Raw genomic sequence first — 26,691 nt, 5'->3', positions numbered from 1 at the left:
AAGCAAAAGAAACACACAAGGGCGTGGAGACCTGGGGAAAAAGCAGCACTGAGAAATGTACCCTCTGAAACTGACGACGATGGGCAACAGAGGCTAGCTCAGGTGGCAATCGTTAAGCAAAAGGAAAACACAAGGGCGTGGAGACCTGGGGAAAAAGCAACACTGAGAAATCCACCCTCTGAAGCTGACGAAAATGGGCAACAGAGGCTACCTCAGGTGGCAATCATTAAGCAAAAAAATAAAATAAAATACAAAACTACAATGGCGAGGAGACCCGGTGAAAAAGCAACCCTGAAAAAAGGTACCCTCTGAAACGGAGGAAGCAGGGCAACAGAGCCTCGCTCAGGTGACAATATTTAAGCCAAGAAAGAAAGAAAGAAAGAAAGAAAGAAAGAAAGAAAGAAAGAAAGAAAAGAGCAAGGGAGTGGAGACCTTGGGAAAGAGCAATACTGAAAAATCTAGCCTCTGACTGACAAAGACTGGCAACACACGTTAGCTCAAGTGCCAATCTTGCAAAGAAAACACACACACTCACACACACACACACTGAGGGACGTGGAGATCTGGGGAAAAAGCAACACTGAGAAATCCACCCTCTGAAGCTGACGAAAATGGGCCACAGAGGCTAGCTCAGGTGGCAATCGTTAAGCAAAAGAAACACACAAGGGCGTGGAGACCCGGGTAAAAAGCAGCACGGAGAAATCCACCCTCTGAAACTGAGGAACATGGGCAACAGACCCTAGCTCAGGTTGCAACCTTTAAGCAGAAAAGAAAGACACAAGGGCGTGGAGACCCGGGTAAAAAGCAGCACGGAGAAATCCACCCTCTGAAACTGACGAACATGGGCAACAGAGGCTAGCTCAGGTGGCAATCGTTAAGCAAAAGAAACACACAGGGGCGTGGAGACCTGGGCAAAAAGCAGCACTGAGAAATCTACCCTCTGAAACTGACGAAGATGGGCCACAGAGGCTAGCTCAGGTGGCAATCGTTAAGCAAAAGAAACACACAAGGGCGTGGAGACCTGGGGAAAAAGCAACACTGAGAAATCCACCCTCTCAAACTGACGAACATGGGCAACACGGGCTAGCTCAGGTGGCAATTTTTAAGGAAAAATAAAAGGAAGTGCGTGGAGACCTGGGGAAAAAGCAACACGGAGAAATCCACCCTCAGAAACTGAGAAAGAAGCGCAACAAAGGCTAGCTCAGGTGGCAATCGTTAAGCAAAAGAAACACACAAGGGCGTGGAGACCTGGGGAAAAAGCAGCACTGAGAAATGTACCCTCTGAAACTGACGACGATGGGCAACAGAGGCTAGCTCAGGTGGCAATCTTTAAGCAAAAGGGAAACACAAGGGCGTGGAGACCTGGGGAAAAAGCAACACTGAGAATTCTACCCTCTGAAACTGCCGAAGATGGGCAACAGATGCTAGCTTTGGTTCAATATTTGAGCAAAAAAAAAAAAAAAAAAACACACACACACACACACACACAAGGGCGTGCAGAACTTGGGAAAGAGCAAGACTGAGAAATCTACCCTCTGAAACTGACAAAGATGGGCAACAGAGACTAGCTCAGGTGGCAATCGTTAAGCAAAAGAAACACACAAGGGCGTGGAGACCTGGGGAAAAAGCAGCACGGAGAAATCCACACTCTGAAACTGACGAAGATGGGCCACAGAGGCTACCTCAGGTGGCAATCATTAAGCAAAAATATAAAATAAAATAAAAAAACTACAATGGCGAGGAGACCCGGTGAAAAAGCAACCCTGAAAAAAGGTACCCGCTGAAACGGAGGAAGCAGGGCAACAGAGCCTAGCTCAGGTGACAATATTTAAGCCAAAAAGAAAGAAAGAAAGAAAGAAAGGTAGGAAGAAAGAAAAGAGCAAGGGAGTGGAGACCTTGGGAAAGAGCGATACTGAAAAATCTAGCCTCTGACTGACAAAGACTGGCAACACACGTTAGCTCAAGTGCCAATCTTGCAAAGAAAACACACACACTCACACACACACACACTGAGGGACTTGGAGACCTGGGGAAAAAGCAACACTGAGAAATCCACCCTCTGAAGCTGACGAAAATGGGCCACAGAGGCTAGCTCAGGTGGCAATCGTTAAGCAAAAGAAACACACAAGGGCGTGGAGACCTGGGGAAAAAGCAACACGGAGAAATCCACCCTCTGAAACTGACGAAGAAGGGCAACAGATGCTAGCTTAGGTTCAATATTTGAGCAAAAAAAAAAAAAAAAAAAAAAACCCACACACAAGGGCGTGCAGAACTTGGGAAAGAGCAAGACTGAGAAATCTACCCTCTGAAACTGACAAAGATGGGCCACAGAGGCTAGCTCAGGTGGCAATCGTTAAGCAAAAGAAACACACAAGGGCGTGGAGACCTGGGGAAAAAGCAGCACTGAGAAATGTACCCTCTGAAACTGACGACGATGGGCAACAGAGGCTAGCTCAGGTGGCAATCGTTAAGCAAAAGGAAAACACAAGGGCGTGGAGACCTGGGGAAAAAGCAACACTGAGAAATCCACCCTCTGAAGCTGACGAAAATGGGCAACAGAGGCTACCTCAGGTGGCAATCATTAAGCAAAAAAATAAAATAAAATACAAAACTACAATGGCGAGGAGACCCGGTGAAAAAGCAACCCTGAAAAAAGGTACCCTCTGAAACGGAGGAAGCAGGGCAACAGAGCCTCGCTCAGGTGACAATATTTAAGCCAAAAAGAAAGAAAGAAAGAAAGAAAGAAAGAAAGAAAGAAAGAAAGAAAGAAAGAAAAGAGCAAGGGAGTGGAGACCTTGGGAAAGAGCAATACTGAAAAATCTAGCCTCTGACTGACAAAGACTGGCAACACACGTTAGCTCAAGTGCCAATCTTGCAAAGAAAACACACACACTCACACACACACACACTGAGGGACGTGGAGATCTGGGGAAAAAGCAACACTGAGAAATCCACCCTCTGAAGCTGACGAAAATGGGCCACAGAGGCTAGCTCAGGTGGCAATCGTTAAGCAAAAGAAACACACAAGGGCGTGGAGACCCGGGTAAAAAGCAGCACGGAGAAATCCACCCTCTGAAACTGAGGAACATGGGCAACAGACCCTAGCTCAGGTTGCAACCTTTAAGCAGAAAAGAAAGACACAAGGGCGTGGAGACCCGGGTAAAAAGCAGCACGGAGAAATCCACCCTCTGAAACTGACGAACATGGGCAACAGAGGCTAGCTCAGGTGGCAATCGTTAAGCAAAAGAAACACACAGGGGCGTGGAGACCTGGGCAAAAAGCAGCACTGAGAAATCTACCCTCTGAAACTGACGAAGATGGGCCACAGAGGCTAGCTCAGGTGGCAATCGTTAAGCAAAAGAAACACACAAGGGCGTGGAGACCTGGGGAAAAAGCAACACTGAGAAATCCACCCTCTCAAACTGACGAACATGGGCAACACGGGCTAGCTCAGGTGGCAATTTTTAAGGAAAAATAAAAGGAAGTGCGTGGAGACCTGGGGAAAAAGCAACACGGAGAAATCCACCCTCAGAAACTGAGAAAGAAGCGCAACAAAGGCTAGCTCAGGTGGCAATCGTTAAGCAAAAGAAACACACAAGGGCGTGGAGACCTGGGGAAAAAGCAGCACTGAGAAATGTACCCTCTGAAACTGACGACGATGGGCAACAGAGGCTAGCTCAGGTGGCAATCTTTAAGCAAAAGGGAAACACAAGGGCGTGGAGACCTGGGGAAAAAGCAACACTGAGAATTCTACCCTCTGAAACTGCCGAAGATGGGCAACAGATGCTAGCTTTGGTTCAATATTTGAGCAAAAAAAAAAAAAAAAAAAAACACACACACACACACACAAGGGCGTGCAGAACTTGGGAAAGAGCAAGACTGAGAAATCTACCCTCTGAAACTGACAAAGATGGGCAACAGAGACTAGCTCAGGTGGCAATCGTTAAGCAAAAGAAACACACAAGGGCGTGGAGACCTGGGGAAAAAGCAGCACGGAGAAATCCACACTCTGAAACTGACGAAGATGGGCCACAGAGGCTACCTCAGGTGGCAATCATTAAGCAAAAATATAAAATAAAATAAAAAAACTACAATGGCGAGGAGACCCGGTGAAAAAGCAACCCTGAAAAAAGGTACCCGCTGAAACGGAGGAAGCAGGGCAACAGAGCCTAGCTCAGGTGACAATATTTAAGCCAAAAAGAAAGAAAGAAAGAAAGAAAGGTAGGAAGAAAGAAAAGAGCAAGGGAGTGGAGACCTTGGGAAAGAGCGATACTGAAAAATCTAGCCTCTGACTGACAAAGACTGGCAACACACGTTAGCTCAAGTGCCAATCTTGCAAAGAAAACACACACACTCACACACACACACACTGAGGGACTTGGAGACCTGGGGAAAAAGCAACACTGAGAAATCCACCCTCTGAAGCTGACGAAAATGGGCCACAGAGGCTAGCTCAGGTGGCAATCGTTAAGCAAAAGAAACACACAAGGGCGTGGAGACCTGGGGAAAAAGCAACACGGAGAAATCCACCCTCTGAAACTGACGAAGAAGGGCAACAGATGCTAGCTTAGGTTCAATATTTGAGCAAAAAAAAAAAAAAAAAAAAACCCACACACAAGGGCGTGCAGAACTTGGGAAAGAGCAAGACTGAGAAATCTACCCTCTGAAACTGACAAAGATGGGCCACAGAGGCTAGCTCAGGTGGCAATCGTTAAGCAAAAGAAACACACAAGGGCGTGGAGACCTGGGGAAAAAGCAGCACTGAGAAATGTACCCTCTGAAACTGACGACGATGGGCAACAGAGGCTAGCTCAGGTGGCAATCGTTAAGCAAAAGGAAAACACAAGGGCGTGGAGACCTGGGGAAAAAGCAACACTGAGAAATCCACCCTCTGAAGCTGACGAAAATGGGCAACAGAGGCTACCTCAGGTGGCAATCATTAAGCAAAAAAATAAAATAAAATACAAAACTACAATGGCGAGGAGACCCGGTGAAAAAGCAACCCTGAAAAAAGGTACCCTCTGAAACGGAGGAAGCAGGGCAACAGAGCCTCGCTCAGGTGACAATATTTAAGCCAAAAAGAGAAAGAAAGAAAGAAAGAAAGAAAGAAAGAAAGAAAGAAAGAAAGAAAAGAGCAAGGGAGTGGAGACCTTGGGAAAGAGCAATACTGAAAAATCTAGCCTCTGACTGACAAAGACTGGCAACACACGTTAGCTCAAGTGCCAATCTTGCAAAGAAAACACACACACTCACACACACACACACTGAGGGACGTGGAGATCTGGGGAAAAAGCAACACTGAGAAATCCACCCTCTGAAGCTGACGAAAATGGGCCACAGAGGCTAGCTCAGGTGGCAATCGTTAAGCAAAAGAAACACACAAGGGCGTGGAGACCCGGGTAAAAAGCAGCACGGAGAAATCCACCCTCTGAAACTGAGGAACATGGGCAACAGACCCTAGCTCAGGTTGCAACCTTTAAGCAGAAAAGAAAGACACAAGGGCGTGGAGACCCGGGTAAAAAGCAGCACGGAGAAATCCACCCTCTGAAACTGACGAACATGGGCAACAGAGGCTAGCTCAGGTGGCAATCGTTAAGCAAAAGAAACACACAGGGGCGTGGAGACCTGGGCAAAAAGCAGCACTGAGAAATCTACCCTCTGAAACTGACGAAGATGGGCCACAGAGGCTAGCTCAGGTGGCAATCGTTAAGCAAAAGAAACACACAAGGGCGTGGAGACCTGGGGAAAAAGCAACACTGAGAAATCCACCCTCTCAAACTGACGAACATGGGCAACACGGGCTAGCTCAGGTGGCAATTTTTAAGGAAAAATAAAAGGAAGTGCGTGGAGACCTGGGGAAAAAGCAACACGGAGAAATCCACCCTCAGAAACTGAGAAAGAAGCGCAACAAAGGCTAGCTCAGGTGGCAATCGTTAAGCAAAAGAAACACACAAGGGCGTGGAGACCTGGGGAAAAAGCAGCACTGAGAAATGTACCCTCTGAAACTGACGACGATGGGCAACAGAGGCTAGCTCAGGTGGCAATCTTTAAGCAAAAGGGAAACACAAGGGCGTGGAGACCTGGGGAAAAAGCAACACTGAGAATTCTACCCTCTGAAACTGCCGAAGATGGGCAACAGATGCTAGCTTTGGTTCAATATTTGAGCAAAAAAAAAAAAAAAAAAACACACACACACACACACACACAAGGGCGTGCAGAACTTGGGAAAGAGCAAGACTGAGAAATCTACCCTCTGAAACTGACAAAGATGGGCAACAGAGACTAGCTCAGGTGGCAATCGTTAAGCAAAAGAAACACACAAGGGCGTGGAGACCTGGGGAAAAAGCAGCACGGAGAAATCCACACTCTGAAACTGACGAAGATGGGCCACAGAGGCTACCTCAGGTGGCAATCATTAAGCAAAAATATAAAATAAAATAAAAAAACTACAATGGCGAGGAGACCCGGTGAAAAAGCAACCCTGAAAAAAGGTACCCGCTGAAACGGAGGAAGCAGGGCAACAGAGCCTAGCTCAGGTGACAATATTTAAGCCAAAAAGAAAGAAAGAAAGAAAGAAAGGTAGGAAGAAAGAAAAGAGCAAGGGAGTGGAGACCTTGGGAAAGAGCGATACTGAAAAATCTAGCCTCTGACTGACAAAGACTGGCAACACACGTTAGCTCAAGTGCCAATCTTGCAAAGAAAACACACACACTCACACACACACACACTGAGGGACTTGGAGACCTGGGGAAAAAGCAACACTGAGAAATCCACCCTCTGAAGCTGACGAAAATGGGCCACAGAGGCTAGCTCAGGTGGCAATCGTTAAGCAAAAGAAACACACAAGGGCGTGGAGACCTGGGGAAAAAGCAACACGGAGAAATCCACCCTCTGAAACTGACGAAGAAGGGCAACAGATGCTAGCTTAGGTTCAATATTTGAGCAAAAAAAAAAAAAAAAAAAAAAACCCACACACAAGGGCGTGCAGAACTTGGGAAAGAGCAAGACTGAGAAATCTACCCTCTGAAACTGACAAAGATGGGCCACAGAGGCTAGCTCAGGTGGCAATCGTTAAGCAAAAGAAACACACAAGGGCGTGGAGACCTGGGGAAAAAGCAGCACTGAGAAATGTACCCTCTGAAACTGACGACGATGGGCAACAGAGGCTAGCTCAGGTGGCAATCGTTAAGCAAAAGGAAAACACAAGGGCGTGGAGACCTGGGGAAAAAGCAACACTGAGAAATCCACCCTCTGAAGCTGACGAAAATGGGCAACAGAGGCTACCTCAGGTGGCAATCATTAAGCAAAAAAATAAAATAAAATACAAAACTACAATGGCGAGGAGACCCGGTGAAAAAGCAACCCTGAAAAAAGGTACCCTCTGAAACGGAGGAAGCAGGGCAACAGAGCCTCGCTCAGGTGACAATATTTAAGCCAAAAAGAAAGAAAGAAAGAAAGAAAGAAAGAAAGAAAGAAAGAAAGAAAGAAAGAAAGAAAAGAGCAAGGGAGTGGAGACCTTGGGAAAGAGCAATACTGAAAAATCTAGCCTCTGACTGACAAAGACTGGCAACACACGTTAGCTCAAGTGCCAATCTTGCAAAGAAAACACACACACTCACACACACACACACTGAGGGACGTGGAGATCTGGGGAAAAAGCAACACTGAGAAATCCACCCTCTGAAGCTGACGAAAATGGGCCACAGAGGCTAGCTCAGGTGGCAATCGTTAAGCAAAAGAAACACACAAGGGCGTGGAGACCCGGGTAAAAAGCAGCACGGAGAAATCCACCCTCTGAAACTGAGGAACATGGGCAACAGACCCTAGCTCAGGTTGCAACCTTTAAGCAGAAAAGAAAGACACAAGGGCGTGGAGACCCGGGTAAAAAGCAGCACGGAGAAATCCACCCTCTGAAACTGACGAACATGGGCAACAGAGGCTAGCTCAGGTGGCAATCGTTAAGCAAAAGAAACACACAGGGGCGTGGAGACCTGGGCAAAAAGCAGCACTGAGAAATCTACCCTCTGAAACTGACGAAGATGGGCCACAGAGGCTAGCTCAGGTGGCAATCGTTAAGCAAAAGAAACACACAAGGGCGTGGAGACCTGGGGAAAAAGCAACACTGAGAAATCCACCCTCTCAAACTGACGAACATGGGCAACACGGGCTAGCTCAGGTGGCAATTTTTAAGGAAAAATAAAAGGAAGTGCGTGGAGACCTGGGGAAAAAGCAACACGGAGAAATCCACCCTCAGAAACTGAGAAAGAAGCGCAACAAAGGCTAGCTCAGGTGGCAATCGTTAAGCAAAAGAAACACACAAGGGCGTGGAGACCTGGGGAAAAAGCAGCACTGAGAAATGTACCCTCTGAAACTGACGACGATGGGCAACAGAGGCTAGCTCAGGTGGCAATCTTTAAGCAAAAGGGAAACACAAGGGCGTGGAGACCTGGGGAAAAAGCAACACTGAGAATTCTACCCTCTGAAACTGCCGAAGATGGGCAACAGATGCTAGCTTTGGTTCAATATTTGAGCAAAAAAAAAAAAAAAAAACACACACACACACACACACACAAGGGCGTGCAGAACTTGGGAAAGAGCAAGACTGAGAAATCTACCCTCTGAAACTGACAAAGATGGGCAACAGAGACTAGCTCAGGTGGCAATCGTTAAGCAAAAGAAACACACAAGGGCGTGGAGACCTGGGGAAAAAGCAGCACGGAGAAATCCACACTCTGAAACTGACGAAGATGGGCCACAGAGGCTACCTCAGGTGGCAATCATTAAGCAAAAATATAAAATAAAATAAAAAAACTACAATGGCGAGGAGACCCGGTGAAAAAGCAACCCTGAAAAAAGGTACCCGCTGAAACGGAGGAAGCAGGGCAACAGAGCCTAGCTCAGGTGACAATATTTAAGCCAAAAAGAAAGAAAGAAAGAAAGAAAGGTAGGAAGAAAGAAAAGAGCAAGGGAGTGGAGACCTTGGGAAAGAGCGATACTGAAAAATCTAGCCTCTGACTGACAAAGACTGGCAACACACGTTAGCTCAAGTGCCAATCTTGCAAAGAAAACACACACACTCACACACACACACACTGAGGGACTTGGAGACCTGGGGAAAAAGCAACACTGAGAAATCCACCCTCTGAAGCTGACGAAAATGGGCCACAGAGGCTAGCTCAGGTGGCAATCGTTAAGCAAAAGAAACACACAAGGGCGTGGAGACCTGGGGAAAAAGCAACACGGAGAAATCCACCCTCTGAAACTGACGAAGAAGGGCAACAGATGCTAGCTTAGGTTCAATATTTGAGCAAAAAAAAAAAAAAAAAAAAAAAACCCACACACAAGGGCGTGCAGAACTTGGGAAAGAGCAAGACTGAGAAATCTACCCTCTGAAACTGACAAAGATGGGCCACAGAGGCTAGCTCAGGTGGCAATCGTTAAGCAAAAGAAACACACAAGGGCGTGGAGACCTGGGGAAAAAGCAGCACTGAGAAATGTACCCTCTGAAACTGACGACGATGGGCAACAGAGGCTAGCTCAGGTGGCAATCGTTAAGCAAAAGGAAAACACAAGGGCGTGGAGACCTGGGGAAAAAGCAACACTGAGAAATCCACCCTCTGAAGCTGACGAAAATGGGCAACAGAGGCTACCTCAGGTGGCAATCATTAAGCAAAAAAATAAAATAAAATACAAAACTACAATGGCGAGGAGACCCGGTGAAAAAGCAACCCTGAAAAAAGGTACCCTCTGAAACGGAGGAAGCAGGGCAACAGAGCCTCGCTCAGGTGACAATATTTAAGCCAAGAAAGAAAGAAAGAAAGAAAGAAAGAAAGAAAGAAAGAAAGAAAGAAAGAAAAGAGCAAGGGAGTGGAGACCTTGGGAAAGAGCAATACTGAAAAATCTAGCCTCTGACTGACAAAGACTGGCAACACACGTTAGCTCAAGTGCCAATCTTGCAAAGAAAACACACACACTCACACACACACACACTGAGGGACGTGGAGATCTGGGGAAAAAGCAACACTGAGAAATCCACCCTCTGAAGCTGACGAAAATGGGCCACAGAGGCTAGCTCAGGTGGCAATCGTTAAGCAAAAGAAACACACAAGGGCGTGGAGACCCGGGTAAAAAGCAGCACGGAGAAATCCACCCTCTGAAACTGAGGAACATGGGCAACAGACCCTAGCTCAGGTTGCAACCTTTAAGCAGAAAAGAAAGACACAAGGGCGTGGAGACCCGGGTAAAAAGCAGCACGGAGAAATCCACCCTCTGAAACTGACGAACATGGGCAACAGAGGCTAGCTCAGGTGGCAATCGTTAAGCAAAAGAAACACACAGGGGCGTGGAGACCTGGGCAAAAAGCAGCACTGAGAAATCTACCCTCTGAAACTGACGAAGATGGGCCACAGAGGCTAGCTCAGGTGGCAATCGTTAAGCAAAAGAAACACACAAGGGCGTGGAGACCTGGGGAAAAAGCAACACTGAGAAATCCACCCTCTCAAACTGACGAACATGGGCAACACGGGCTAGCTCAGGTGGCAATTTTTAAGGAAAAATAAAAGGAAGTGCGTGGAGACCTGGGGAAAAAGCAACACGGAGAAATCCACCCTCAGAAACTGAGAAAGAAGCGCAACAAAGGCTAGCTCAGGTGGCAATCGTTAAGCAAAAGAAACACACAAGGGCGTGGAGACCTGGGGAAAAAGCAGCACTGAGAAATGTACCCTCTGAAACTGACGACGATGGGCAACAGAGGCTAGCTCAGGTGGCAATCTTTAAGCAAAAGGGAAACACAAGGGCGTGGAGACCTGGGGAAAAAGCAACACTGAGAATTCTACCCTCTGAAACTGCCGAAGATGGGCAACAGATGCTAGCTTTGGTTCAATATTTGAGCAAAAAAAAAAAAAAAAAAACACACACACACACACACACACAAGGGCGTGCAGAACTTGGGAAAGAGCAAGACTGAGAAATCTACCCTCTGAAACTGACAAAGATGGGCAACAGAGACTAGCTCAGGTGGCAATCGTTAAGCAAAAGAAACACACAAGGGCGTGGAGACCTGGGGAAAAAGCAGCACGGAGAAATCCACACTCTGAAACTGACGAAGATGGGCCACAGAGGCTACCTCAGGTGGCAATCATTAAGCAAAAATATAAAATAAAATAAAAAAACTACAATGGCGAGGAGACCCGGTGAAAAAGCAACCCTGAAAAAAGGTACCCGCTGAAACGGAGGAAGCAGGGCAACAGAGCCTAGCTCAGGTGACAATATTTAAGCCAAAAAGAAAGAAAGAAAGAAAGAAAGGTAGGAAGAAAGAAAAGAGCAAGGGAGTGGAGACCTTGGGAAAGAGCGATACTGAAAAATCTAGCCTCTGACTGACAAAGACTGGCAACACACGTTAGCTCAAGTGCCAATCTTGCAAAGAAAACACACACACTCACACACACACACACTGAGGGACTTGGAGACCTGGGGAAAAAGCAACACTGAGAAATCCACCCTCTGAAGCTGACGAAAATGGGCCACAGAGGCTAGCTCAGGTGGCAATCGTTAAGCAAAAGAAACACACAAGGGCGTGGAGACCTGGGGAAAAAGCAACACGGAGAAATCCACCCTCTGAAACTGACGAAGAAGGGCAACAGATGCTAGCTTAGGTTCAATATTTGAGCAAAAAAAAAAAAAAAAAAAAAAAACCCACACACAAGGGCGTGCAGAACTTGGGAAAGAGCAAGACTGAGAAATCTACCCTCTGAAACTGACAAAGATGGGCCACAGAGGCTAGCTCAGGTGGCAATCGTTAAGCAAAAGAAACACACAAGGGCGTGGAGACCTGGGGAAAAAGCAGCACTGAGAAATGTACCCTCTGAAACTGACGACGATGGGCAACAGAGGCTAGCTCAGGTGGCAATCGTTAAGCAAAAGGAAAACACAAGGGCGTGGAGACCTGGGGAAAAAGCAACACTGAGAAATCCACCCTCTGAAGCTGACGAAAATGGGCAACAGAGGCTACCTCAGGTGGCAATCATTAAGCAAAAAAATAAAATAAAATACAAAACTACAATGGCGAGGAGACCCGGTGAAAAAGCAACCCTGAAAAAAGGTACCCTCTGAAACGGAGGAAGCAGGGCAACAGAGCCTCGCTCAGGTGACAATATTTAAGCCAAAAAGAAAGAAAGAAAGAAAGAAAGAAAGAAAGAAAGAAAGAAAGAAAGAAAGAAAGAAAGAAAGAAAAGAGCAAGGGAGTGGAGACCTTGGGAAAGAGCAATACTGAAAAATCTAGCCTCTGACTGACAAAGACTGGCAACACACGTTAGCTCAAGTGCCAATCTTGCAAAGAAAACACACACACTCACACACACACACACTGAGGGACGTGGAGATCTGGGGAAAAAGCAACACTGAGAAATCCACCCTCTGAAGCTGACGAAAATGGGCCACAGAGGCTAGCTCAGGTGGCAATCGTTAAGCAAAAGAAACACACAAGGGCGTGGAGACCCGGGTAAAAAGCAGCACGGAGAAATCCACCCTCTGAAACTGAGGAACATGGGCAACAGACCCTAGCTCAGGTTGCAACCTTTAAGCAGAAAAGAAAGACACAAGGGCGTGGAGACCCGGGTAAAAAGCAGCACGGAGAAATCCACCCTCTGAAACTGACGAACATGGGCAACAGAGGCTAGCTCAGGTGGCAATCGTTAAGCAAAAGAAACACACAGGGGCGTGGAGACCTGGGCAAAAAGCAGCACTGAGAAATCTACCCTCTGAAACTGACGAAGATGGGCCACAGAGGCTAGCTCAGGTGGCAATCGTTAAGCAAAAGAAACACACAAGGGCGTGGAGACCTGGGGAAAAAGCAACACTGAGAAATCCACCCTCTCAAACTGACGAACATGGGCAACACGGGCTAGCTCAGGTGGCAATTTTTAAGGAAAAATAAAAGGAAGTGCGTGGAGACCTGGGGAAAAAGCAACACGGAGAAATCCACCCTCAGAAACTGAGAAAGAAGCGCAACAAAGGCTAGCTCAGGTGGCAATCGTTAAGCAAAAGAAACACACAAGGGCGTGGAGACCTGGGGAAAAAGCAGCACTGAGAAATGTACCCTCTGAAACTGACGACGATGGGCAACAGAGGCTAGCTCAGGTGGCAATCTTTAAGCAAAAGGGAAACACAAGGGCGTGGAGACCTGGGGAAAAAGCAACACTGAGAATTCTACCCTCTGAAACTGCCGAAGATGGGCAACAGATGCTAGCTTTGGTTCAATATTTGAGCAAAAAAAAAGAAAAAAAAACACACACACACACACACACACAAGGGCGTGCAGAACTTGGGAAAGAGCAAGACTGAGAAATCTACCCTCTGAAACTGACAAAGATGGGCAACAGAGACTAGCTCAGGTGGCAATCGTTAAGCAAAAGAAACACACAAGGGCGTGGAGACCTGGGGAAAAAGCAGCACGGAGAAATCCACACTCTGAAACTGACGAAGATGGGCCACAGAGGCTACCTCAGGTGGCAATCATTAAGCAAAAATATAAAATAAAATAAAAAAACTACAATGGCGAGGAGACCCGGTGAAAAAGCAACCCTGAAAAAAGGTACCCGCTGAAACGGAGGAAGCAGGGCAACAGAGCCTAGCTCAGGTGACAATATTTAAGCCAAAAAGAAAGAAAGAAAGAAAGAAAGGTAGGAAGAAAGAAAAGAGCAAGGGAGTGGAGACCTTGGGAAAGAGCGATACTGAAAAATCTAGCCTCTGACTGACAAAGACTGGCAACACACGTTAGCTCAAGTGCCAATCTTGCAAAGAAAACACACACACTCACACACACACACACTGAGGGACTTGGAGACCTGGGGAAAAAGCAACACTGAGAAATCCACCCTCTGAAGCTGACGAAAATGGGCCACAGAGGCTAGCTCAGGTGGCAATCGTTAAGCAAAAGAAACACACAAGGGCGTGGAGACCTGGGGAAAAAGCAACACGGAGAAATCCACCCTCTGAAACTGACGAAGAAGGGCAACAGATGCTAGCTTAGGTTCAATATTTGAGCAAAAAAAAAAAAAAAAAAAAAAAACCCACACACAAGGGCGTGCAGAACTTGGGAAAGAGCAAGACTGAGAAATCTACCCTCTGAAACTGACAAAGATGGGCCACAGAGGCTAGCTCAGGTGGCAATCGTTAAGCAAAAGAAACACACAAGGGCGTGGAGACCTGGGGAAAAAGCAGCACTGAGAAATGTACCCTCTGAAACTGACGACGATGGGCAACAGAGGCTAGCTCAGGTGGCAATCGTTAAGCAAAAGGAAAACACAAGGGCGTGGAGACCTGGGGAAAAAGCAACACTGAGAAATCCACCCTCTGAAGCTGACGAAAATGGGCAACAGAGGCTACCTCAGGTGGCAATCATTAAGCAAAAAAATAAAATAAAATACAAAACTACAATGGCGAGGAGACCCGGTGAAAAAGCAACCCTGAAAAAAGGTACCCTCTGAAACGGAGGAAGCAGGGCAACAGAGCCTCGCTCAGGTGACAATATTTAAGCCAAAAAGAAAGAAAGAAAGAAAGAAAGAAAGAAAGAAAGAAAGAAAGAAAGAAAGAAAGAAAGAAAGAAAGAAAAGAGCAAGGGAGTGGAGACCTTGGGAAAGAGCAATACTGAAAAATCTAGCCTCTGACTGACAAAGACTGGCAACACACGTTAGCTCAAGTGCCAATCTTGCAAAGAAAACACACACACTCACACACACACACACTGAGGGACGTGGAGATCTGGGGAAAAAGCAACACTGAGAAATCCACCCTCTGAAGCTGACGAAAATGGGCCACAGAGGCTAGCTCAGGTGGCAATCGTTAAGCAAAAGAAACACACAAGGGCGTGGAGACCCGGGTAAAAAGCAGCACGGAGAAATCCACCCTCTGAAACTGAGGAACATGGGCAACAGACCCTAGCTCAGGTTGCAACCTTTAAGCAGAAAAGAAAGACACAAGGGCGTGGAGACCCGGGTAAAAAGCAGCACGGAGAAATCCACCCTCTGAAACTGACGAACATGGGCAACAGAGGCTAGCTCAGGTGGCAATCGTTAAGCAAAAGAAACACACAGGGGCGTGGAGACCTGGGCAAAAAGCAGCACTGAGAAATCTACCCTCTGAAACTGACGAAGATGGGCCACAGAGGCTAGCTCAGGTGGCAATCGTTAAGCAAAAGAAACACACAAGGGCGTGGAGACCTGGGGAAAAAGCAACACTGAGAAATCCACCCTCTCAAACTGACGAACATGGGCAACACGGGCTAGCTCAGGTGGCAATTTTTAAGGAAAAATAAAAGGAAGTGCGTGGAGACCTGGGGAAAAAGCAACACGGAGAAATCCACCCTCAGAAACTGAGAAAGAAGCGCAACAAAGGCTAGCTCAGGTGGCAATCGTTAAGCAAAAGAAACACACAAGGGCGTGGAGACCTGGGGAAAAAGCAGCACTGAGAAATGTACCCTCTGAAACTGACGACGATGGGCAACAGAGGCTAGCTCAGGTGGCAATCTTTAAGCAAAAGGGAAACACAAGGGCGTGGAGACCTGGGGAAAAAGCAACACTGAGAATTCTACCCTCTGAAACTGCCGAAGATGGGCAACAGATGCTAGCTTTGGTTCAATATTTGAGCAAAAAAAAAGAAAAAAAAACACACACACACACACACACACAAGGGCGTGCAGAACTTGGGAAAGAGCAAGACTGAGAAATCTACCCTCTGAAACTGACAAAGATGGGCAACAGAGACTAGCTCAGGTGGCAATCGTTAAGCAAAAGAAACACACAAGGGCGTGGAGACCTGGGGAAAAAGCAGCACGGAGAAATCCACACTCTGAAACTGACGAAGATGGGCCACAGAGGCTACCTCAGGTGGCAATCATTAAGCAAAAATATAAAATAAAATAAAAAAACTACAATGGCGAGGAGACCCGGTGAAAAAGCAACCCTGAAAAAAGGTACCCGCTGAAACGGAGGAAGCAGGGCAACAGAGCCTAGCTCAGGTGACAATATTTAAGCCAAAAAGAAAGAAAGAAAGAAAGAAAGGTAGGAAGAAAGAAAAGAGCAAGGGAGTGGAGACCTTGGGAAAGAGCGATACTGAAAAATCTAGCCTCTGACTGACAAAGACTGGCAACACACGTTAGCTCAAGTGCCAATCTTGCAAAGAAAACACACACACTCACACACACACACACTGAGGGACTTGGAGACCTGGGGAAAAAGCAACACTGAGAAATCCACCCTCTGAAGCTGACGAAAATGGGCCACAGAGGCTAGCTCAGGTGGCAATCGTTAAGCAAAAGAAACACACAAGGGCGTGGAGACCTGGGGAAAAAGCAACACGGAGAAATCCACCCTCTGAAACTGACGAAGAAGGGCAACAGATGCTAGCTTAGGTTCAATATTTGAGCAAAAAAAAAAAAAAAAAAAAAAAACCCACACACAAGGGCGTGCAGAACTTGGGAAAGAGCAAGACTGAGAAATCTACCCTCTGAAACTGACAAAGATGGGCCACAGAGGCTAGCTCAGGTGGCAATCGTTAAGCAAAAGAAACACACAAGGGCGTGGAGACCTGGGGAAAAAGCAGCACTGAGAAATGTACCCTCTGAAACTGACGACGATGGGCAACAGAGGCTAGCTCAGGTGGCAATCGTTAAGCAAAAGGAAAACACAAGGGCGTGGAGACCTGGGGAAAAAGCAACACTGAGAAATCCACCCTCTGAAGCTGACGAAAATGGGCAACAGAGGCTACCTCAGGTGGCAATCATTAAGCAAAAAAATAAAATAAAATACAAAACTACAATGGCGAGGAGACCCGGTGAAAAAGCAACCCTGAAAAAAGGTACCCTCTGAAACGGAGGAAGCAGGGCAACAGAGCCTCGCTCAGGTGACAATATTTAAGCCAAAAAGAAAGAAAGAAAGAAAGAAAGAAAGAAAGAAAGAAAGAAAGAAAGAAAGAAAGAAAGAAAGAAAGAAAAGAGCAAGGGAGTGGAGACCTTGGGAAAGAGCAATACTGAAAAATCTAGCCTCTGACTGACAAAGACTGGCAACACACGTTAGCTCAAGTGCCAATCTTGCAAAGAAAACACACACACTCACACACACACACACTGAGGGACGTGGAGATCTGGGGAAAAAGCAACACTGAGAAATCCACCCTCTGAAGCTGACGAAAATGGGCCACAGAGGCTAGCTCAGGTGGCAATCGTTAAGCAAAAGAAACACACAAGGGCGTGGAGACCCGGGTAAAAAGCAGCACGGAGAAATCCACCCTCTGAAACTGAGGAACATGGGCAACAGACCCTAGCTCAGGTTGCAACCTTTAAGCAGAAAAGAAAGACACAAGGGCGTGGAGACCCGGGTAAAAAGCAGCACGGAGAAATCCACCCTCTGAAACTGACGAACATGGGCAACAGAGGCTAGCTCAGGTGGCAATCGTTAAGCAAAAGAAACACACAGGGGCGTGGAGACCTGGGCAAAAAGCAGCACTGAGAAATCTACCCTCTGAAACTGACGAAGATGGGCCACAGAGGCTAGCTCAGGTGGCAATCGTTAAGCAAAAGAAACACACAAGGGCGTGGAGACCTGGGGAAAAAGCAACACTGAGAAATCCACCCTCTCAAACTGACGAACATGGGCAACACGGGCTAGCTCAGGTGGCAATTTTTAAGGAAAAATAAAAGGAAGTGCGTGGAGACCTGGGGAAAAAGCAACACGGAGAAATCCACCCTCAGAAACTGAGAAAGAAGCGCAACAAAGGCTAGCTCAGGTGGCAATCGTTAAGCAAAAGAAACACACAAGGGCGTGGAGACCTGGGGAAAAAGCAGCACTGAGAAATGTACCCTCTGAAACTGACGACGATGGGCAACAGAGGCTAGCTCAGGTGGCAATCTTTAAGCAAAAGGGAAACACAAGGGCGTGGAGACCTGGGGAAAAAGCAACACTGAGAATTCTACCCTCTGAAACTGCCGAAGATGGGCAACAGATGCTAGCTTTGGTTCAATATTTGAGCAAAAAAAAAAAAAAAAAAACACACACACACACACACACACAAGGGCGTGCAGAACTTGGGAAAGAGCAAGACTGAGAAATCTACCCTCTGAAACTGACAAAGATGGGCAACAGAGACTAGCTCAGGTGGCAATCGTTAAGCAAAAGAAACACACAAGGGCGTGGAGACCTGGGGAAAAAGCAGCACGGAGAAATCCACACTCTGAAACTGACGAAGATGGGCCACAGAGGCTACCTCAGGTGGCAATCATTAAGCAAAAATATAAAATAAAATAAAAAAACTACAATGGCGAGGAGACCCGGTGAAAAAGCAACCCTGAAAAAAGGTACCCGCTGAAACGGAGGAAGCAGGGCAACAGAGCCTAGCTCAGGTGACAATATTTAAGCCAAAAAGAAAGAAAGAAAGAAAGAAAGGTAGGAAGAAAGAAAAGAGCAAGGGAGTGGAGACCTTGGGAAAGAGCGATACTGAAAAATCTAGCCTCTGACTGACAAAGACTGGCAACACACGTTAGCTCAAGTGCCAATCTTGCAAAGAAAACACACACACTCACACACACACACACTGAGGGACTTGGAGACCTGGGGAAAAAGCAACACTGAGAAATCCACCCTCTGAAGCTGACGAAAATGGGCCACAGAGGCTAGCTCAGGTGGCAATCGTTAAGCAAAAGAAACACACAAGGGCGTGGAGACCTGGGGAAAAAGCAACACGGAGAAATCCACCCTCTGAAACTGACGAAGAAGGGCAACAGATGCTAGCTTAGGTTCAATATTTGAGCAAAAAAAAAAAAAAAAAAAAAAAACCCACACACAAGGGCGTGCAGAACTTGGGAAAGAGCAAGACTGAGAAATCTACCCTCTGAAACTGACAAAGATGGGCCACAGAGGCTAGCTCAGGTGGCAATCGTTAAGCAAAAGAAACACACAAGGGCGTGGAGACCTGGGGAAAAAGCAGCACTGAGAAATGTACCCTCTGAAACTGACGACGATGGGCAACAGAGGCTAGCTCAGGTGGCAATCGTTAAGCAAAAGGAAAACACAAGGGCGTGGAGACCTGGGGAAAAAGCAACACTGAGAAATCCACCCTCTGAAGCTGACGAAAATGGGCAACAGAGGCTACCTCAGGTGGCAATCATTAAGCAAAAAAATAAAATAAAATACAAAACTACAATGGCGAGGAGACCCGGTGAAAAAGCAACCCTGAAAAAAGGTACCCTCTGAAACGGAGGAAGCAGGGCAACAGAGCCTCGCTCAGGTGACAATCTTTAAGCCAAAAAAAAAAAAAGAAAAGAAAAGAGCAAGGGAGTGGAGACCTTGGGAAAGAGCGATACTGAAAAATCTAGCCTCTGAAACTGACAAAGATTGGCAACACACGTTAGCTCAAGTGCCAATCTTGCAAAGAAAACACACACACTCACACACACACACAGTGAGGGACTTGGAGACCTGGGGAAAAAGCAACACTGAGAAACCTACCCTCTCAAACTGACGAAGATGGGCAACAGATGCTAGCTTAGGTTCAATATTTGAGCAAAAAAAAAAAAAACACACACACACACACACAAGGGCGTGCAGAACTTGGGAAAGAGCAAGACTGAGAAATCTACCCTCTGAAACTGACAAAGATGGGAAACAGAGGCTTAGCTCAGGTGGCAATCTTTAAGCAGAAAAAAAAACAACAACAACAAAAAAAAACCCCACAATGGAGTGGAGACCCGGGGGAAATCAACACTGAAAAATACAAATACAATGGAAGGCCAATAGACAGAGCAGGCACTTTCACCTGGGGAGGAGGAGGTACGCATGGATGACCAATGAGCGCATGAAAAGATGTGAGCTGTTCCCTGGAAAAGCAAGTGAGAAAATTAGAGGGAGACATTGTGGGGACACATGGGTGAGACTGGCTTCTTCCAAATACAGGAACAGGATCAAACTGCTAGTGAGGTCGCGGAGAAGCCAAGTCAGTCACTCACGCCTCACTGGTGGTGAAGGGAAACGGTATGGCCTCTGTGAAAAATGGCGTGGCGGGTTCCAAAACTCACACGCCGCGGAAACAACCACCGAAAGCGGCAACCTACATAAGCCCTTGGTGTATCTTGCCTCCTAAGAGCGTCTGTATGTAGCTGGAGCCTTGGGTCGTTAAGGCTTCCACAGTGATCTGTGGTGGTGGTGGTGGGGGGCCTTGGGCCTTGGGGGTCTCCGCTGGACCTCCAGGAAGTCAGCTTTTGTGGAGTCCCGTGAGTCCTTCCAGGGAGGGAGGCATCCAACCCGAGGGTGGTCTGGAGGGCCCCACTCCCGCCACTCCCGGGGGCTGGGGCGGGGGGCGGGGTGGGGGCTGCGGCCACGTTCCTGTTCATTCACACAGAATCCGGGGCATGAATGTTCTTAGCAGCTCTGTTCCACACAGACCCACACTGGAAACCACACAGACGTCCTGCAAGTCCCATCCCTTGCTCATGTCGCCGGGGCTCCGGAGGAGGGCCACTCTGTAAAAGCGGCCGCCAGATGGCGCCCAACAACCGGCGCGGAGGGGTCAGCGGGAGGGAACCGGCCAGCGAGAGTGCACAGCCTGAGCCCACCGCCGGGTCAGGTCTCTCTCTGTCTACCTCTGTCTCTGTCTCTCTGTCTCTCTGTCTCTGACTCTGTCTCTCTCTCTCTTTCTCTCTGGGCCCGCTTGGGGCGGCCGGGAGGTCACCACGCGAGGCCCCAGGGTGTCCACCTCGGAGCTCCCAGGCAGCACAGGGCAACCCTGGGCGCAGAAGGAGGTCTTGGAAAATCGGCGGGGAGGGGGGTGGGGTGGGTGGGCTTGCCAGGAAGGGGACAGACTCCCCACGTGACTCCTGGGCCGGGCCGGGGCTGCCGGCTGGCTGACGCGGACAGAGGGTGGAAAAGTCCCCGGAGATGCCACGGGGCAGGCCGGGGCTGCCGGCCCCCGATTCCCGGAGCGGCCCGAGCACTTCCCGGGTCCCGGGAGGACTTAGAAAATCAGGGCGGGGTGGGGGGTGGGGGTCGCTGTCAAACCGAAACCATGCACGTCATCAGAGAAGGACCGTGACGACGGAGGAATTGTCCGCAGTCTGTCAGGAATTGTGTGCAGCCTGTCACTTCCGGCCCAGAGGGTCTTTCTAAGGCAGACGGACAGACGGAGCCCACAAGTCGTAGAGGAAAGGACCGAGCCGCTTGGCCGCTGAAAAGTTTACAAGACAAAACGGGTCTCCCTCCGCACGGGGCCACAGCAAAGCCCAAAGACGACACACGGGGGGAGCATGGGTGCAGATTCACGTGTGGTGATAAGAATATGGATTTCAGCAGGGCTTCCCGTCCTCATCAACAAGCAGAAGCACCCAAATGGTGCGGGTTGGGGGCAGAGACCTCACAGCCATTCCCTCCACAAATCGAGTTCCCCGGGACATCCTCACAGCGCCGTGCTGTGAGTGTGTGTGGGTGTTTAAAATGGGGTAAATGTGGACGTGGAACTGCTCCGTGAAACCAAAATAACAACAGTCGTAGATCTTCTTTGGTCATTTAGAAAATTCTTCCCCCTCCCCCCCCCAGCGGTGCACGTATTTCCCTTCCAAATAAGAAGAACGGGAAAGGAGATGTTAAAGGCAAGCAGAGAGAGGAAAACTGTTGCAAAACAAAAGCTGAGCTCCCGTCCGAGGGAGGCCTCCTCCGTTAGAGGCCTAGGAAATCATTCTGACAAAATGGAGGATCTCTGTCTTTGGTGTCGATTCCCTCAGAGGTCAAGAGAAACCTTTTCCAATGTCTTTATCAGGAGGAGACTAGAAGTTAGAGAAAAGTATCCTTTCGAGAGCGAGAAAAACCAATTCTGATTTTGCATCAGCTTCCCTCCGATCTTGAAACTCATTGACTTGATTCCATTCTGTCGATGGAAATAATCCGGAACCAATCTATCCGTGAAAATCGGGGTGAGTTTATTCTGACCTAAGATGTAAGGACTGTGGCCCGGGGCCTTTCTTCCTGAAGGAAGAAAGGGCGCCCGGGAAGTGGGGTGTACAGAGTGCTTCTAGACCCCCAGAGAGGACGTTTCACATAGGATCGAAAGGTCCCTTGGACGATAGTCGCGACACTGCTCTGTCAGCACAGCGATCGACAGACACTGCTGGGTGGCAGGTCTGTTGTCTGGGCCTGGGTGGTCACAGGTGAGCCGGATGGTCAAAGGTGAGCGCAACCATCCGTTCCTAGCCTAAGGAAAGATGCCTCTCCTTAAGGAAAGGCCCGAGCACGGGGAAGCTGCTCCTTTCCCTTAAGGGCATTGGTTCTTGCCGTAGGAAATGTTTAAAGCAGATCTACGATGCGATGCGTGCTCGACGGCCACGTCAGGCCCTTTTGGAAAAACACTGTCAGGCCGAATTAGGCCGACACCCAATGGCTTCCTCATAGACTCCAATAGATCCTATCGCTCGCCATTTCTATCTGTCCACTCGTTCCAATTTTAGGCCACTTGACCACGAACAGACCTTTTTCTCAGATTTTTTTCCCCGTGATCACCTTTTCACAGACAAAACGATCTTTACTTTTTAGGCCCTCTTGCCTGAAGGCAGCCATCTCACTTTCCTTGAACACAAAGATGTTTCCCATATTCACTTTTAGTGGCTTTTTGTTTTGTTTTGTGTTGTTTTGTTTTGAGGACGATGAGCCCTGAGCTAACTGCTGCCAATCCTCCTCTTTTTGCCGAGGAAGGCTGGCCCTGAGCTAACCTCCGTGCCCATCTTCCTCTACTTCATATGTGGGACGCCTACCACCACGTGGCTCGCCCAGCGGTGCCACGTCCACCCCCGGGATCCGAACCGGCGAACCCCGGGCCGGCGAAGTGGAACAGGCACACTTAACCAGCGTGCCACTGGGCCGGCCTAGTGGCTTTCATCGCATTCGTTAAGTAGAATTTTTAACCCTCACGAACCTTAATTTTGGTGAAAACTAAGAAGTCAGCAATTAGGAACTGTCCTTCCCATGAGCAGTCTGTCGCTTGGCCAATTTCTAAACACTTGGCCACTTTTAGAAACATGGGATTTCATAGGTTTATCTCTTCCTTCGCTTTATTTGATTTCATCTCACTTTAGTTTTTGGGTGAGGAAGATCGGCCCTCACAGAGCTGACGCCTGTTGCCAATCTTCCTCTTCTTTCTGCTTGAGGGAGAGCGGGCCCGAGGTAACACCTGCGCCCCACTTCCTTGATCTTGCGGACGGGATGCCACCACAGCCCGGTGTGAGGAGCGGTGGAGGTCCACGCCCGGGATCTGAACCCGAGGACCCCAGGCTGCCGAAGCTGAGTGCAGGAGCTTAACCACTATGCCGCCGTGCCGCCGTCCCCTGTCAAAGCTTTTAATAAAGCACGAGACGTGTTCCTCGATAGACCCAAACGTCTTTTCGTTTCCGTATCCTCACAAACCCAAAGTAGATAAACTTCTATTTAGCCACTCACGTCTCAGGTTCTATCTTACTCGGAAATGATCTACATCGTCAAGGAAATTGTTTTTGTCTTAAGTTTGGCACCCGAGCTAACGACTGTTGCCAATCTTCCGTTTTTGTTTTTTCCCCCCCCCCGATTTTTCTCCCCAAATCCCCCCCATGACATAGTTGTCTATCTTAGTTGAGGGCCGTTCTAGTGGTGGCATGTGGGACGCCGCCTCCACACGGCCCGACGAGCGGTGCCGTGTCCGTGCCCGGGATCTGAACGGGCAAAACCCTGGGCCGCCGAAGGGGAGCGTGGGAACTTAACCACTCGGCCACGGGGCTGCCCCCGTCCGTGGACTTTTTTATCACCTGATTTCACCTCGCAAAACTTCAAAGCTTCAAGTTATCAGAGAGGTTTGGGAAGTTGTTTCTATTTATTTAATTAATTTATTTTTCGAGGAAGACGAGCCCCGAGCTGACACCTGCTGCCAATTCTCCTCTTTTTGCCCCGGGAGAGTGGTCCCGAGCTAACATCCGTGCCCATCCTCCTCCCGTTGATAGGCGGGACGCCGACCACAGCATGGCTCACCAAGCGGCGCCACGTCCGCACCCTGGATCCGAACCGGCGAACCCCTGGCCGACAAAACGGAACGTGCGAACTTAACTGCTGTACCGCCGGGCTGGCCCTTCGGGAAGTTCTTTTCAGGACACGGGCCATAAACTAGAATCACCGCTACAGGTTTATCGGAGCGACATCAGCGTTCGTGGTGGATTGAGTCGTCCCCTCTGTCTCTCCCCTCCAGGGGACAACCAAAGGGACGTCTATCGACCCACCCACCAAGGATTCCCCCCCCCCGCATGGCACAGCAGGATGCCTGAGAGATCCACGCAGCCCTACAGCGGCAAGTCACATTCGCACGGTCAAAATTCAATGGCAGAGGGGGCTGGCCCCGTGGCCGAGTGGTTAAGTTCGCGCGCTCCGCTGCAGGCGGCCCAGTGTTTCGTGGGTTCGAATCCTGGGCGCGGACATGGCACTGTTCATCAGACCACGCTGAGGCAGCGTCCCACATGCCACAACTAGAAGAACCCACAACGAAGAATACACAACTATGTACCGGGGGGCTTTGGGGAGAAAAAGGAAAAAATAAAATCTTTAAAAAAAAAATTCAATGGCAGAGACAAAACGTTAAGGTCAGCGAGAGGGAAGAGAATAACCGGCCCAGGAGCAACGGTGTGAAGAACATGGAGAAGACGGGTCCTAGACGCCGGGGTCCCCGGAGCAGCGATTTCATCAGAGGCCCGCGAACGTCCACGATCTCCACACCACGTTTATGGCCGACTGCGTGTGTGGGTCCTTTGGAATCGACCAGGCTACCGTCTGGGCCACTTTGGGACATCGTGTCTAGCTGCCCCGAGCGGTGGAGCTGTCGTTCGAGTGTAAGATGGGGCCCGTCCGGGGAGAGCATGGGGACGGGGAAAGGGAGGCCGCGGGAAGTCACAGAGTCTGAGGTGTTCGGGGGAGACCGACTCTTCTAAAGTGGAGGCGGTAGAAGGAGAGCAGCAGGATTTTTGGATTTTTGTTCTCTCTGTTAGGTATCTGGGTCCGGAGGAGAGTGGGGCGGGGGGGGGGGATGGTTGTGATGGTGGTGGTGGTGGTGGGTGTGAGGCTGAGGCAGGGCTGGTGTTTCCTTTCCGGGTCAGGTGAAAGAGCTCCTCCAGTGGAGGTTTTTGGACAAGGGGTCTGGTCTGGCAGGATGGGAGGTTGCGGGTCGAGCCACAGGGGAATCTGTCGTAGCTCAGACTCGGGCCTTTGAAGAAATAGACAGAGAGAGGAGTTTTGCTCTGTCTGTCACCGCAGCCGGCACCTCAGGAGCAACAACAGAAGGCTTCCCGAATGAGTGAAGGGGCAGGAGCCAGCGTGCCCCGTGCCTCTCTCAGCCCTGCGCCGGCAGGGAAGGAAGCAGGCAGGCAGGCAGGCAGGCAGGCAGGCAGGCAGGCAGGCCTCAGGGCTACTCCCGTCCTACTGCCCGGTGGTCCCTGTCCCGGCCCCGCCCCCACTCTCCCCCTGACCCTCACCGCTCCCCAGCCCTCTTCTCAGCCAGAGAGGCGATGGGGGGGGGCGGGGCGGTCCCAGAACAAGTTTCCTCTCATCCACCATCATCTTGCCACCCTGACGACTTGGCCCGAGATCCTGCCTAGGCTGTAGCCGTGTGTGGTTTTCCTGTGGACAAGGGGGCCGGTTCACCATTTCGGAGGAAACCCCTAGCCTTCCACTGCCGAGTCGAGTCGGTGGGACTCGCCAGCCTGGGAGGGGGGGGGGGGAGGGGAGGTCAGGCCCATTCATTCCGACGGGCCTGGTGTCAGGGCTTCATTCAAGTGCAGGAAGCTCTCTCCCATGGCCTCGGGCTCTTTTCCATTGAACGGCTTTCTTCAATTCCCCCACCCTTAGGCCGCAGTCCGCCAAGGGCCGGGAGGCAGGGAGGGAAGATGTTGGGGCAGGGTGGCTGTCTGAGAAACTCGCCTCGTCTGGGGCAGAAAGAGTGCCCCCCTCCTTTCTCTAACCCTACTAGACTGCTTGAGGATCACGGACGGTTTGGCTCATCGATGAGCCCTGCGTTATGGGCCCGGCAAGCAAACTCCTAACTGGCAACCCGCTGCTCTAGGCGTGTGTGGGTTTTTTGATCATTCACCTTCAAGTTCGCACGACATTGGTCCGTGTCCCCCGCCCCAGCTTCCCATGGGAAATCCTCCGTCTCTTTCCACAGACTCACTGGCGACTTCACACAGCGCCTGCCTCCTCCTCCTCCTCCTCCTCCTCCCCCCCCCTCCTCCTCCGAAGGAAGGGGCTGACCCCATGGCCGAGCGGTTGAGTTTGCACGCTCCGCTTCAGCGGCCCGGGGCTTCAAAGGTTCGGATCCTGGGCTCGGACACGGTACCGCTCATCAAGCCACGCTGAGGTGGCGTCCCACACGGCAGAACCAGAGGGACCCTCAAAGAGAATATACAACTAGGTACTGGGGTGCTCTGGGGAGAAGAAGAAGAAGGAGGAGGAATAAAAAGAAAAGATAAGATTGGCAATGAGCTCGGGTGCCGGTCTTTAAAAAAAAAAAAAAAAAGAGGAAGAAAGATGGACAAACAGGAACGAATCCCACTGACGGCACCTCCAAATGGTGGGGGGTAGGGGGGTGGGGGGGGTGGGGAGTGGCATCATCGGGCCAATGGTGACTCTAAGTCGTGATCCCGCGGTTGTG

General features: G+C 49.3%; 1 long non-coding RNA gene across 1 annotated transcript; it reads left to right on the top strand.

The window, feature by feature from the left end:
• Positions 1-20,848: 20,848 nt before the first annotated feature.
• On the top strand, positions 20,849-23,406 carry LOC138922710 (uncharacterized). Its single transcript, XR_011435831.1, has 2 exons — positions 20,849-21,952; positions 22,728-23,406. It is a non-coding gene; the product is annotated as an uncharacterized lncRNA (long non-coding RNA).
• The last annotated feature ends 3,285 nt before the right edge of the window (positions 23,407-26,691 follow it).

This window comes from Equus caballus, unplaced genomic scaffold (assembly GCF_041296265.1).
Source record: "Equus caballus isolate H_3958 breed thoroughbred unplaced genomic scaffold, TB-T2T unassigned-0002387, whole genome shotgun sequence".
NCBI lineage: Eukaryota > Metazoa > Chordata > Mammalia > Perissodactyla > Equidae > Equus > Equus caballus.
Note: the sequence above shows the minus strand (reverse complement) of the source record. Positions and strands in the feature narration are given on the sequence as shown.